Source organism: Cucumis sativus, chromosome 5 (assembly GCF_000004075.3).
Source record: "Cucumis sativus cultivar 9930 chromosome 5, Cucumber_9930_V3, whole genome shotgun sequence".
NCBI lineage: Eukaryota > Viridiplantae > Streptophyta > Magnoliopsida > Cucurbitales > Cucurbitaceae > Cucumis > Cucumis sativus.
The window spans coordinates 16,875,197-16,886,911 of NC_026659.2; the positions used below are offsets into that span (position 1 = coordinate 16,875,197).

The 11,715-nt window shown below is 37.2% G+C and overlaps 1 long non-coding RNA gene across 2 annotated transcripts; it reads right to left on the reverse strand.

The window, feature by feature from the left end:
- Window positions 1–1,123: 1,123 nt before the first annotated feature.
- Window positions 1,124–11,324, reverse strand: LOC116403709. Of its 2 annotated transcripts, XR_004216535.1 has the most exons (8): window positions 11,224–11,324; window positions 11,036–11,116; window positions 10,907–10,954; window positions 8,316–9,564; window positions 4,956–5,014; window positions 4,661–4,848; window positions 2,324–2,374; window positions 1,134–1,477 (listed from the first exon to the last, which is right to left on the reverse strand). It is a non-coding gene; the product is annotated as an uncharacterized LOC116403709 (long non-coding RNA). The 2 variants fall into 2 exon arrangements; XR_004216536.1 differs by lacking the exon at window positions 8,316–9,564 and having other exon boundaries at window positions 1,124–1,477.
- Between the last annotated feature and the right edge of the window lie 391 nt (window positions 11,325–11,715).

Genomic DNA, 11,715 nt, shown 5'->3' on the forward strand with positions numbered 1-11,715 from the left:
TGTTGAAGAAGCTTGCATGTGACAACTAGTATACAATGAACAGTCATGTTCATAAATGTATTTTCATAGCATCCACAACTCGCTCTTCTTATAACGAGATGTCCTAATAAACCATTTGCACTCTTCTAGTAGGCATCTAAATTCAAGAGACCTCAAATTTGATATTGTAGTTCTAAATTGAAAGTTGTTATTCACTTCTATTATGCCAAAACACTTTGAAAGCACTTCTTTACTTTCAAATAAACTATTTTCCTTCAAATCACCATGATATGAGATGTCTCTTATAATTTCATCATTTGAAACATAAGAAGAAGAACCTACATGCAATGACATATCAACATTCTATCGTACACTACTAGAAGAAGAAGACCTTCTAAAAAAATTAACAGTTACATGAGCAACTAATGGATGTATGTTAGTTGCATCTTTAGCGAAAGATAAATACCAAGCCACATCATTGTCTTTCTTTACTGGCACCACAGTTGGACCTTGCTTTTACCAAAATCAAGTAAAAACAGATAATTCTACTTATCCATCCAATTGAATCTATTCACATATTAAATCAACTAGAGAATTAAAGCTGACTCAGACATCTACCAAAATTTCAGCAACTAAGTAATTCTCATAAATATTACATCCATTCCATTGACCTCCATAAAAAACAACAATAGGAAAAGACATTATAATCTGTAAAAAAAATAAATAAAATAAAATTAAGTATTTAATTGTGATAGAAAGAAATAGATAGACATAGATATACATTTATTACTGAATAAAAGAATAAAATGTACAAAATGATAATACTAAACACAATGCAAGAATAAGTAAACGATCGTGCAATGAAATAATATACATTAAACGATCCTATTAACCGTGATAAACGACCATTTAACAACGGTAAATGATAATATTGATTAAAATAAATTATCGTGTTGACATGGGTACACGATCATATGATATTGGTGATCGTATTGAATAGTGTAAACAATCGTCTTGTTATCGGTACACGATTGTGTTAATATTTGTAAGTGATTCTATTGATAGTGGTAACTGATCGTGTAATTCCATGTAAATTATCGTCAAAAACTTTAAACTATCAATCTTTATAATGAAGTACATAATTCTTACATTAATACTTAAAATTTGTTGTAACGACCCAACTTTTCTCACTAAGTTGAAATCATTAATTTTGACAAAGAGACCTTGATTGACACAAAATATAGTAAAATTCACTTGAAATCATAGGATCAAAGAAAACAAACTTAAGTTCGAGCCCTATTTCAAATAACCAAAACTTTAAAAGTACTATTTACAAAACAACAGTTCGTAAACTTAGTTCCATCACAAATTTTTTAAACAACCTCATGTACAAAGGAAAAACAAGAAACATAAAGCGGAAGCATTTGAAGGACATTCCGTTATGGCAATCACGTCTCCTTCTTGTCCCTCGTCGGTCTACCTCCTTTGTTACCTTTGCCTGAAATAGTTAAACATGAAAGGATGAGTATAAACATACCCAATAAGAGACCCGCTATTGGTCCCGTTAGGGGAAAAAGAAACTGTTAACTTCCTATTGGGGTACCCTACACAGTCACAGTCTTGTGATCCCGTAGGATACACATAATCAGTCTAACGCCTCAAAGGACGCATAAATCAGTCTAGTGTTCCGCAGAAACACATATCAGTCTAATGCTCCCGAAGGATGCACATATCAGTCTAGTGCTATCGAAGGATGTACATATCAGGTGGTGATCCCGTATGACACCTACAAGGTAACTACCCAATAAAAATCTAACAATTTTCCCCTCAATCCATTCTAAACATCTTAACACTCATTCATAGTACAGTCCAGCTACTTCAACATATAATCCTTTCACTTAACACCCTAATAGTCAACCTATCTCACTTTAGCCCAATGTCCACCAGTAACATATCAATACATCAGTCAATCAAACTATATAGTTATAACACCCCTCAATTCACCAGTACACAGCCATACTTTAGTATAACCTACACCCAATCTAAACGACAATCACAAGTTCACATCCACATTCCATACAAACACAATCTACAATTGTCGTCCTGTCTACATCCATACATATATATATATATATTTCCAGACAATCACAATATGCATTCAACATCAAGTCTACATCAATCCATGTATATATTTTTTTTTTCAGTCATTCATAGTATACATTCAACACCAAGTCTACATCCATACGTATATATATCGTTTCGACATCTTTACTCAATCGGAGGTAACTATACAGACAGCACAATTCAAAACTATAGGTGAGTCCAATAGTAGAGAATCCCTTACCTTATAACCTTACTTAAGCTTCTTTTTCAAACTAAAGTGCAACGAACCGACCTAAACATAATTGAAGAGAAATAAATCACTTCCACAAACAATTTAATCCATTCAATTCACTCCATATGTAAATTCCGTAACTTACCCAAATTTTGGAGAATCAAATTCTAACGGAGACAGATCGGTGCAACAAATAACCGAACAATTCAGATCTAAACATACATGGCGTGACGAAACCGGTGTTACTCGGGCTAACGGTGATGCGACGATAGGACAAAATTTGCTTGACGTTCGGTGTAGGTGGAAGACGGTGGTAAAGTTGATTGGAGAAGGAAAAGTGAAGGAAGAAAAGAGATGGTGGTATGGCCGTAGGTTGAAGAGGAAGAGAAAGGAAGAAGATGAATAGGAAAAGAGAAAAAATAAGATTAAATATTATAAATATATATATATGAAATACAAAAAAAAAAAAGTAGAATAACGATGAAATTTTGAAAAATGAAAATTTGGATAAGTAAAATTTGAAAATAAAGATTTGATACAAATCCAATATTTGGAGAAAAAAAAGTGTGTTAAGATAATGTAGGAGAAAATCAATATTTATGCTAAAATTTTGCATATTTCAAAATTAGTTACAGTTTAACTAAAAAGCAGGCGAGGAGATTTTAGGGTTAATGAAAATTCAAAACACGTGAAATGCTCATGTTTGCTATTCTTCTAATAAAAATTTTGCTATTTTCTCAAATGAGTGTAATCCAACAAAATGAAGTTGTGTGTGTGAACAAAAATGAGGTAAATAGCTTTGATGATGATGGCAAATGGGTAAAGAAAATCTTATCTTATTCTTCACTTTTCATTTAATTGACAAAAAGTAACCAACCATATGAAGGGAAAAACAAAATGCTCTCTCAGTTACTTTACTCATTTCTTTGTTCTTTGTGTGGGAGATATTTGAAATGGAGATGAAGATCAAAATCAAAGAGAGATTATGCATACACTGTGAGAAGCACACAGAAAAATTGAAAATAAATTGAAAAGAAGAGAGAGATAAGTCTGAGGGAGAAATATTCATTTCCTTTTCAAAGTGAATTGCAAAGAAATTTTCTCAAATTTGAAAAGAAAGGAGAAATATACAAAGTCAGCCACCGCTTCTTCTCCCTTCAGTTTGCAATTTTCGTCTCCCTCTCTTCTATTATTAAAATAAATAAATAAAATATCACAACCCGACTTAACACAAACTATTTACTCCAACTTTTTCAACTACAAATTTAATTTCTCAACTTTTAAACTATTTTAAACTTACAAACCGGCGAGGGCAGGAAGGAAGCGTGACCGCCACAGGGGACTCTTTAAAATTTTGCTTCCGCTTAGTGATTTATAGTATTATTTGTATTCGAACGTGAGACTGTTTAGAAAATTATGAGGTTTTAAAGTATTCAAAGATTTGAAACTTTTTAGTTTTAAATTTTAATGTGGATTTTAGTAATTTAAAACTGGGGCCCAAACAAACAAAATAAATTTTGTTCTTTTGAGGTTTGAAATTTTAATTAACCAAGGTCTTTTGTCAAATGTTAATGACCTCGACTTAGGTAAAAAGTTGAGTCGTTACAAAAACCGTTAGTTGGCTACGTTTTGGAAGCTCGATGACTAAAATGGATGTTTTGAAAGTTCTAAGGCTAAAATGGAATTTAAATCAACATAATAGTAAGTTCAAGATCAAAGATCAAAGCAAGCAACAATAAAATGTTACGACCAGAAAACAATCTAATCATAATTAGAAACATGGATGTATGTATTTGTACACCAAATCACAAAAAATAACTCCAGATTTCGATCTAGAGACAATTAAAAACTTGAACAAATTTGATAATTAAAGAAACATGGAGATGGCCATATGTATGGAACACTCAGAGAACACGTGTTGAACACTAGTTAGTACAGTAGATGTGTTAGACAACAAGTATTCCAATGCAATAAAGGTCAAGATTGGTCACACACAATATTAAACTCTTGGCTTTGAATAAGTTTTGAGTGAAGGACAAGCTTAGTTTTAAGCATATAAATACATAAACTTATTGACTTTGAATTTCTATATAAATATGATACATACTTTATAAATTATATATATTAAAACTTTGTTCTAGCACTATCCTATATTTTTTTTAAAAAAAATGACACGTCACCATGTCTATGATTTATTGACCCATGTCTAGAATTTGTATACGTGCTTGTTTGTTGAGAACTTCACGTCTTCATTAGATGGGATGATAGCCATATTATAGTGGTTGTATATGTAATATAGAGAACCAAACCTAGTACTCGAGATTTGTATAATAACAGAGAACTTACATTTCCACCGGCTGACTTGACTATCAGGGATAGAGTTTTAGGTGGTGGTTGAGCGTGAGCTGATATGCAAATATCATACCCTTCAAATAAAACTCCAGGACATGCTTTTGCCCTGAGAACTGCAGCTTTTAAGCTGGCTCGATACTTCGATATGTAGTCATCATCATTTAGTATGTAAGGCAACTCGTCTGCAGATCAATAAGGAATTAATCAATCACAAAAATTAGGTAGGATGAAAAACATAAGTGGAAGAAAATACATTACGCTTTGATACTAGCAAGCCATTCGAACTTACCAACAAATATGCCTTCCTGGTAGCTTTCCTTTAACCAACTGGAGGAGACAATCCAAGCTCTGAGTAATTTGCAATTAACTTGCAATTTTAGTAACAAGATATAGTAAAAAATTATGAGCAAGAGCACACTGATATGCTTGAAGCCACATGGTAATGCATATGCTCGATAATCATTGAGAACATTAACAGGAGAAAATAAAGTTAAGAACAGTAGCTTGAAGAATAAAAAACATTCTACAACATAAAATCTTCAAAAACACATTGCTTAAAATCAAGTTTACTAATATAAAAGGTAAGATATTACGTTCCACTCTCCACACTACTAAAGTTCAACATTTCACATATTGAAAGGTAAAGAATATAACTGAAAAAAAGCATAAATAGGTAAGAAAAAGCATAGAGAAATGCAAAAGAATCCTTGGCTTTGATATATTGAAAGGTAAAGAATATCAAACATAGATGCCCGGGAGAAGAACTCCTACAAATACACACTTAACGCAGATTATCATTCGCTAACATGGGACCTTCTAGAGGAATTCTGTTAGGATACTTCCTAACAAGAACAAGATCTTAATTTATTATAATGAACTATAAGAAAATACAAGATAAAACCAAGTATAAGGCACTTGGAACCTCCCTCTTGAGTACACTCACCCAAGCCCTAGATCACTCCCCAGAATTCTCCCCTCACTTACCCTCCCTCCATTTATAATAAGATGTAACCACCACTTACATAATAACTACTAGTAACTTTCTAAATATCTAATTACCCTTATACCCCTAACCTTATACTAATCTAGGTATCTAACATTACCCGATCCTTCAAAACACCTTGTCCTCAAGGTGTGCTTACAAACATGATCAAGGCCCCTTTCTCTTTTTTTCTCTTTGTAATTGCAAACAATCCCCAGCATTCTGCTCTTCAATGTTGAAAAAGAAATCCTCCCCTTCGGCTTTGAAAAAATCTCGATTCCAATAAGGTCCATTTGACTGCAGCCCCACAAAGCAGCCCAATGTACTTGAATTTTCCTTTTCCAAAACACATTGTCTTAGTTAACCCTTTGCATATCACCAACAAGTGTTTAATTTTCAAACTCTTCATCTCTAGTGGGCTAGGCCATAATCAAAGTGTTGCGTCAAGACCAAAATCATACTGCCGCCGGTTTCATTCCTAGGACCCACCTACTGTAACGACCCGACTTTTCATATTCCGCCACCAATAAAATCGTTTTAGATCCTGATACATTTTTGTGCTACCAGGATGCATGGAAAATGGGGAATTATGGGCTTCATCTAGTAAGTCAATCTTAACTGCACTGTTCGCTGGCACACACAAACGTCTCTCAAACATCAATCCACCAGTAGAGGATATGGAGAACTCATCAGTCTGCCCTGTTCCAACGAGGCGACGTCTCTCCATCAAATAAGGATCACTACTCTGAGCATCAATAATCTTCTGCCTCAGAGTTGGTTGCACCGTTAATTGAGCTAACTGTGAGGTGACTCTCCCCACAGATACTGCAATCTCAGCTCTCTCCAAGTCTCGATGTAACGGTACCTGTCTAGTAATGAGTGCTGCCGAATGTGATACTTTTCTACTAAGAGCATCAGCCACCACATTCGCCTTACCAGGATGGTACAATATCTCGCAGTCATAATCCTGTAACAACTCGAGCCACCTTCGCTGTCTCATATTCAACTCCTTCTGAGTGAAGAAGTACTTCAGGCTCTTATGGTCAGTAAAGATTTGTATCTTTTCATCATACAAATATATGTCTCCATATCTTCAGTGCAAAAACAATTGCTGCCAACTCCAAATCATGTGTGGGGTAGTTCTGCTCGTGACTCTTCAACTGACGAGAGGCATAAGCAACCACCTTACCTTGCTGCATCAAAACACAACCCAGTCCTTTCTTGGAAGCATCACTGTAAATCACAAAACTTCCGGATCCATCTGGTACTGTAAGGACCGGTCCAGTAACTAACCTTTGCTTAAGGTTCTGAAAACTATCTTCACAAGTTGGGCTCCAAGCAAAAGGAGTTCCCTTCTGGGTCAACTGAGTCAAGGGAGTAGCCAAACGTGAAAAATTCTCTACAAACCTCCGGTAGTACCCTGCTAAACCCAAAAAACTACGAACCTCACTAACTGTAGAGGGTCGAGACCAATTGGTAACCGCTTCAATATTTGCAGGATCTACAGAAACTCCCTCACTGGAAACCACATGACCAAGAAAAGCCACCTGCTTCAACCAAAATTCGCTTAGAGAATTTAGCATAAAGTTTATTGACTCGAAGAGTCTCTAACACTTTATGTAAATGTTCCTCATGTTCGGCCTCAGTCTTGGAATAAACCAAATATCATCAATGAAGACTATCACAAAAGTGTCTAAGAAATCCTTAAACACCATGTTCATCAAATTCATAAATACTGCAGGTGCATTAGTCAAACCAAAAGACATTACTATGAATTCATAATGTCCATACTCGAACGAAATGCAGTCTTAGGAATATCACTGTCTCTAATCCTCAACTGGTGATAACCTGACCGTAAGTCAATCTTAGAGAACACTGTGGCTCCCTGTAACTGATCGAACAAATCATCGATTCTGGGTAAAGGATATATGTTCTTGATTGTTACTTTATTCAACTCTCTATAGTCAATGCAAAGACGCATCGACCCATCCTTCTTCTTCACAAACAATACTGGTGCACCCCAAGGCGACACACTAGGTCGAATAAAACCTTTGTCAAGCAACTCCTGTAACTGTACCTTCAGTTCTTTCAACTCGGCAAGAGCCATCCTATAAGGGGCTCTAGAAATGGGAGTAGTGTCTGGCTCCAACTCAATGGCAAAATCAATCTCCCTATGTGGCAGAAGTCCTGGAAGAATCTTCTAGAAACACCTCTGGGTATTCTCTTACCACAGGTTCTGAAGTTAAAGAAGTCTCATCTTCCCTAGTATCCACCACACTTGCTTACTTTAGGCAGTACTACTGTTCCTCCCCCTTTGAATTTAAAGCTAGATTCGGTAGGGGGACTGAACACAACCTCCTTACGAGAACAATCAATGCTAGCATGATTAGTAGCTAGCCAATCCATGTCTAAAATTACATCAAAGTCACGCATATCTAATACTAACAAGGTTACGTCCAGCACACGACCAGCTATCTCAATTTTTACATGCTTTAATCTTTTCCTTAGACAACATAATTTCTCCAGACGGTGTAGACACTGACAAGACATAATCTAAGGGTTCCACCTCTAAGCATGCATGCGTCACAAAAAGCGATGAAATAAATCAATGAGAAGACCCTGAGTCAAACAAGGTTAAGGCAAAATGCCCTAACACTGGTAGTGTACCTGTCACCACTATGCCGACCTTCTCTGCTTCTGATCTACTAGTGGCAAAGATTGTACCCGTTGTGGAGGTCTCGCTCCCTCACTGCTCTGTCCAGCCCCAGTAGATCTCAAGGGACATCGATCAGCCATGTGTCCCTCTTGCTTGCACTTATAACAGACTCTCGTTCCCATCAAACAATGACCCAGGTGGCGTTTCCCACACGTATTGCATAGTGGCTTCTCTCTAGTAGTGTCTCCTGCCCCACCAGAACTCTGCTGGAAACTGCGAAAAGGATCGCCTGATCTCAAGTTCCTCTGAGGAACTCCCACAATTCTCTGCTCTGCTTTCCTCTTCTGACTAGACGACGTTCCCTTATCAGAACTCCTTGCCTGAATTTCGTCCTTCCCAATACTCATATCCACTGCCAGACGCAGCGCTTCAGCCTGGGTAGTGGCTTTAGTGCTCGCACAAAGCCTCTAATCTCATCTCTCAATCCTTTGACAAACCTTTCAGCTCTAGCCTGCTCATTACCAACAAATTCAGGGGCAAAGCGCGACAGCATATCAAACTCCTGGTCATACTCCTCAACTGTCATGTGTCCTTGCTTCAATTCCAAGAACTCCTGGCTTTTGGCGTCTCTAAGGTTAGCCGAGAAAAACTTGGTATAGAAGCAGTCTTTAAACTGATCCCAAGTGATCTGTCTCACATCTCCACCTAACATACACATCGTAGTCCTCCACCAAATAATACCTCTGTCCCTCAGAAGAAAAGCAGCACACTGAACCCTATGCTCCTCTGGACATCTCATGTAATTAAATATGGTTTCCACAGAGGACAACCACAACTCAGCTTTAGTAGGATCCTCCAGTGACCCATCAAACGTCTGAGGGTCATATTTCCTAAAGTCTCTCAAATGTTTCGCCTGAGTAGAAAGCTGGTTCGGTTGTATCTGTGGCTGTTGTGCAGCCAATCCTTGTGCAAGAGGGGCTGCTGGTGCAGGTGGAGCTGCTGGTACAGGGGGAACCACCGGTGCAGGCGAAACAACTGGTGCAGGTGGAACTGCAGGTACCTGCTGGTTCTGAGCTATAGCCGTCATAAGCTCCGTGAACCTCTGCTCCATGTGAGCAAACAGTGCAACAACTCAACGTGAGTCACGGGTGCAGCAGGAATTCGCTGTTCAGCTTGACCCTCAGTAGGTTGATTAAGACCTGCTCCTCTACCCCGGCCTCTACGACCTCCTCTACGAACACCTCTTTGGCGGCATAATTCCTATTATCCACCAACAACTCTCTTTTTTAAAAAGTCTTAATCATAAGCATAAAGCAAATCTTAATCATCGTGCAATCTAGTTTAATTTAGGCAAAGTCATGCAAATAAACCATACATATAAGCATAAAGCATACCTGACGAGAGACGAAGGGTCGCGTTAGCCATAGGGACACAAAACATAGACTTACATCGTAAGTCAGTCTACAGAACCTAAAACTTGGTCTCTGATACCAACTGTAACGACCCGACTTTTCTAACTATGTCAAAATCGTTAATTTTGACAAAAGACCGAGTTTAATTAAAATTTAAAACCTCAAAAGAACAAAATTTATTTTGTTTGTTTGGGCCCCAGTTTTAAATTACTAAAATTCACGTGAAAATTTAAAACTAAAAAGTTTCAAATCTTTGAATACTTTAAAACCTCAAAATTTTCTAAACAGTCTCACGTTCGAATACAAATAATACTATAAATCACTAAGCGGAAGCAAAATTTTAAAGTGTCCCCTGTGGCGGTCATGCTTCCTTCCTGCCCCTCGCCGGTTTGCCGCCTTTATTACCTTTGCCTGAAAAATTAAACATAAGGAGGGTGAGTATAAAAATACCCAGTAAGAGACCCTTTACTCGTCCCGTCAGGGGAAATTGTTAACATTCTATTGGGACACTCTGTACAGTCGCAGTCTTATGATCTCGTAGGATGCACATTTTAGTCTAACGCCCCGAGAGACGTACATTTCAGTCTAGTGTTCTGCAGAAACACATATCAGTCTAATGCTCCCGAAGGTCGCATAAAATTGGTGATCCCGTAGGACACCTACAAGGCATACATCCTACTAAAACTAACAATTTTTCCCCTCAATCCATTCTAACCATCTTTACGGTAATTTATGACATCTTTCAGTTACTTCAAAATATAAAGTTCTTTCACTCAACATTCTAACAGTCAACCTATCTCACTTAAGTTCGAAGGTCGTTGATAACATTTTAATACATCCGTCAAGTAAACCACAAAGTCACAACACCCCTCATTTTTACCATCGCAAACCACAGTTCAGTATAATCCACATCCAACCGAAACAAATTCACTAGTTCACATCCAAATCTTTATACATCACAATCTATTAATATCATCATGTACACATAAGCATAATTTCAGTCATTCACATGTATACTTTCGGCAATCCACATCAATTCACACATCAAATGTATATATATATATGTTTCCAGTCAAATACAACATACACTAAACATTTAGTCTGCAACCAAACGTGTACATCTTAATCATCATCCATACAATCCAACACAACTCAAAAACTTTAGGTGAGTCCAATAGAAAGTCCCTTACCTCGAGTTAGGGAAGCTCCTTAATCAACTAAGGTCCACGAAAAATATCCTAAGCATAACCATAAGAAATTCGATTATTTTCATAAACTTTCTCTAATTCAATTTCCCTCAATGAAACTCCTACACTTACTTGAGTATTAGCGAAATCGAACTTCAACCAAGATCTAAAATGTGTTGTGCGTTCAAGGGATTTAAGCGCTACCTTCAATACCTTAAATGATTGAACAACAATTGAACAATTACCCAACAATAATACTTGGATTAATATGAACAACTACGAACCCACAACTTATTATTATTATTTTTTTTTTTACCAACCACTTTGTCAGTTTACGATGAAATAGAGGCCACGACGCACGAACCAAACGAAACAAGATTGCAAGAAAGATTGGAGTATGGGGCGACTTGGAACACACAGCAGTGGAAGGCAGGGGGTCACGCGACGGCTGGAAAACAAGGGCACGAGGAGGGCTGGGCAGAGGATCACACGTCGCTGGGCAGAGGGTCACGCAGCGCCGACGATGACGACCGAGGCGATCGGCGGTCGGCTGCAGATCTGAAAAGAAAAGAAAAGGAAAAGAAAAAGAAAGACGAGGGAGGCTATGGAGGCTAGGGTATGGGAATGAAGTAGGAGAAGAAGAGGAAAGAAAAAAAAGAATAAGGAAGGAGATGGGGAAGGGTCACGTGAGAGAGAGAGGAAGAGAGAGAAATTTTAATTTCTTTTTCTTTTTAAATTATTAATTAATAATAATAACATTATATTATTATTATTATTATTATTACATTTTCATCCTTCACTTCTTTTCTTTT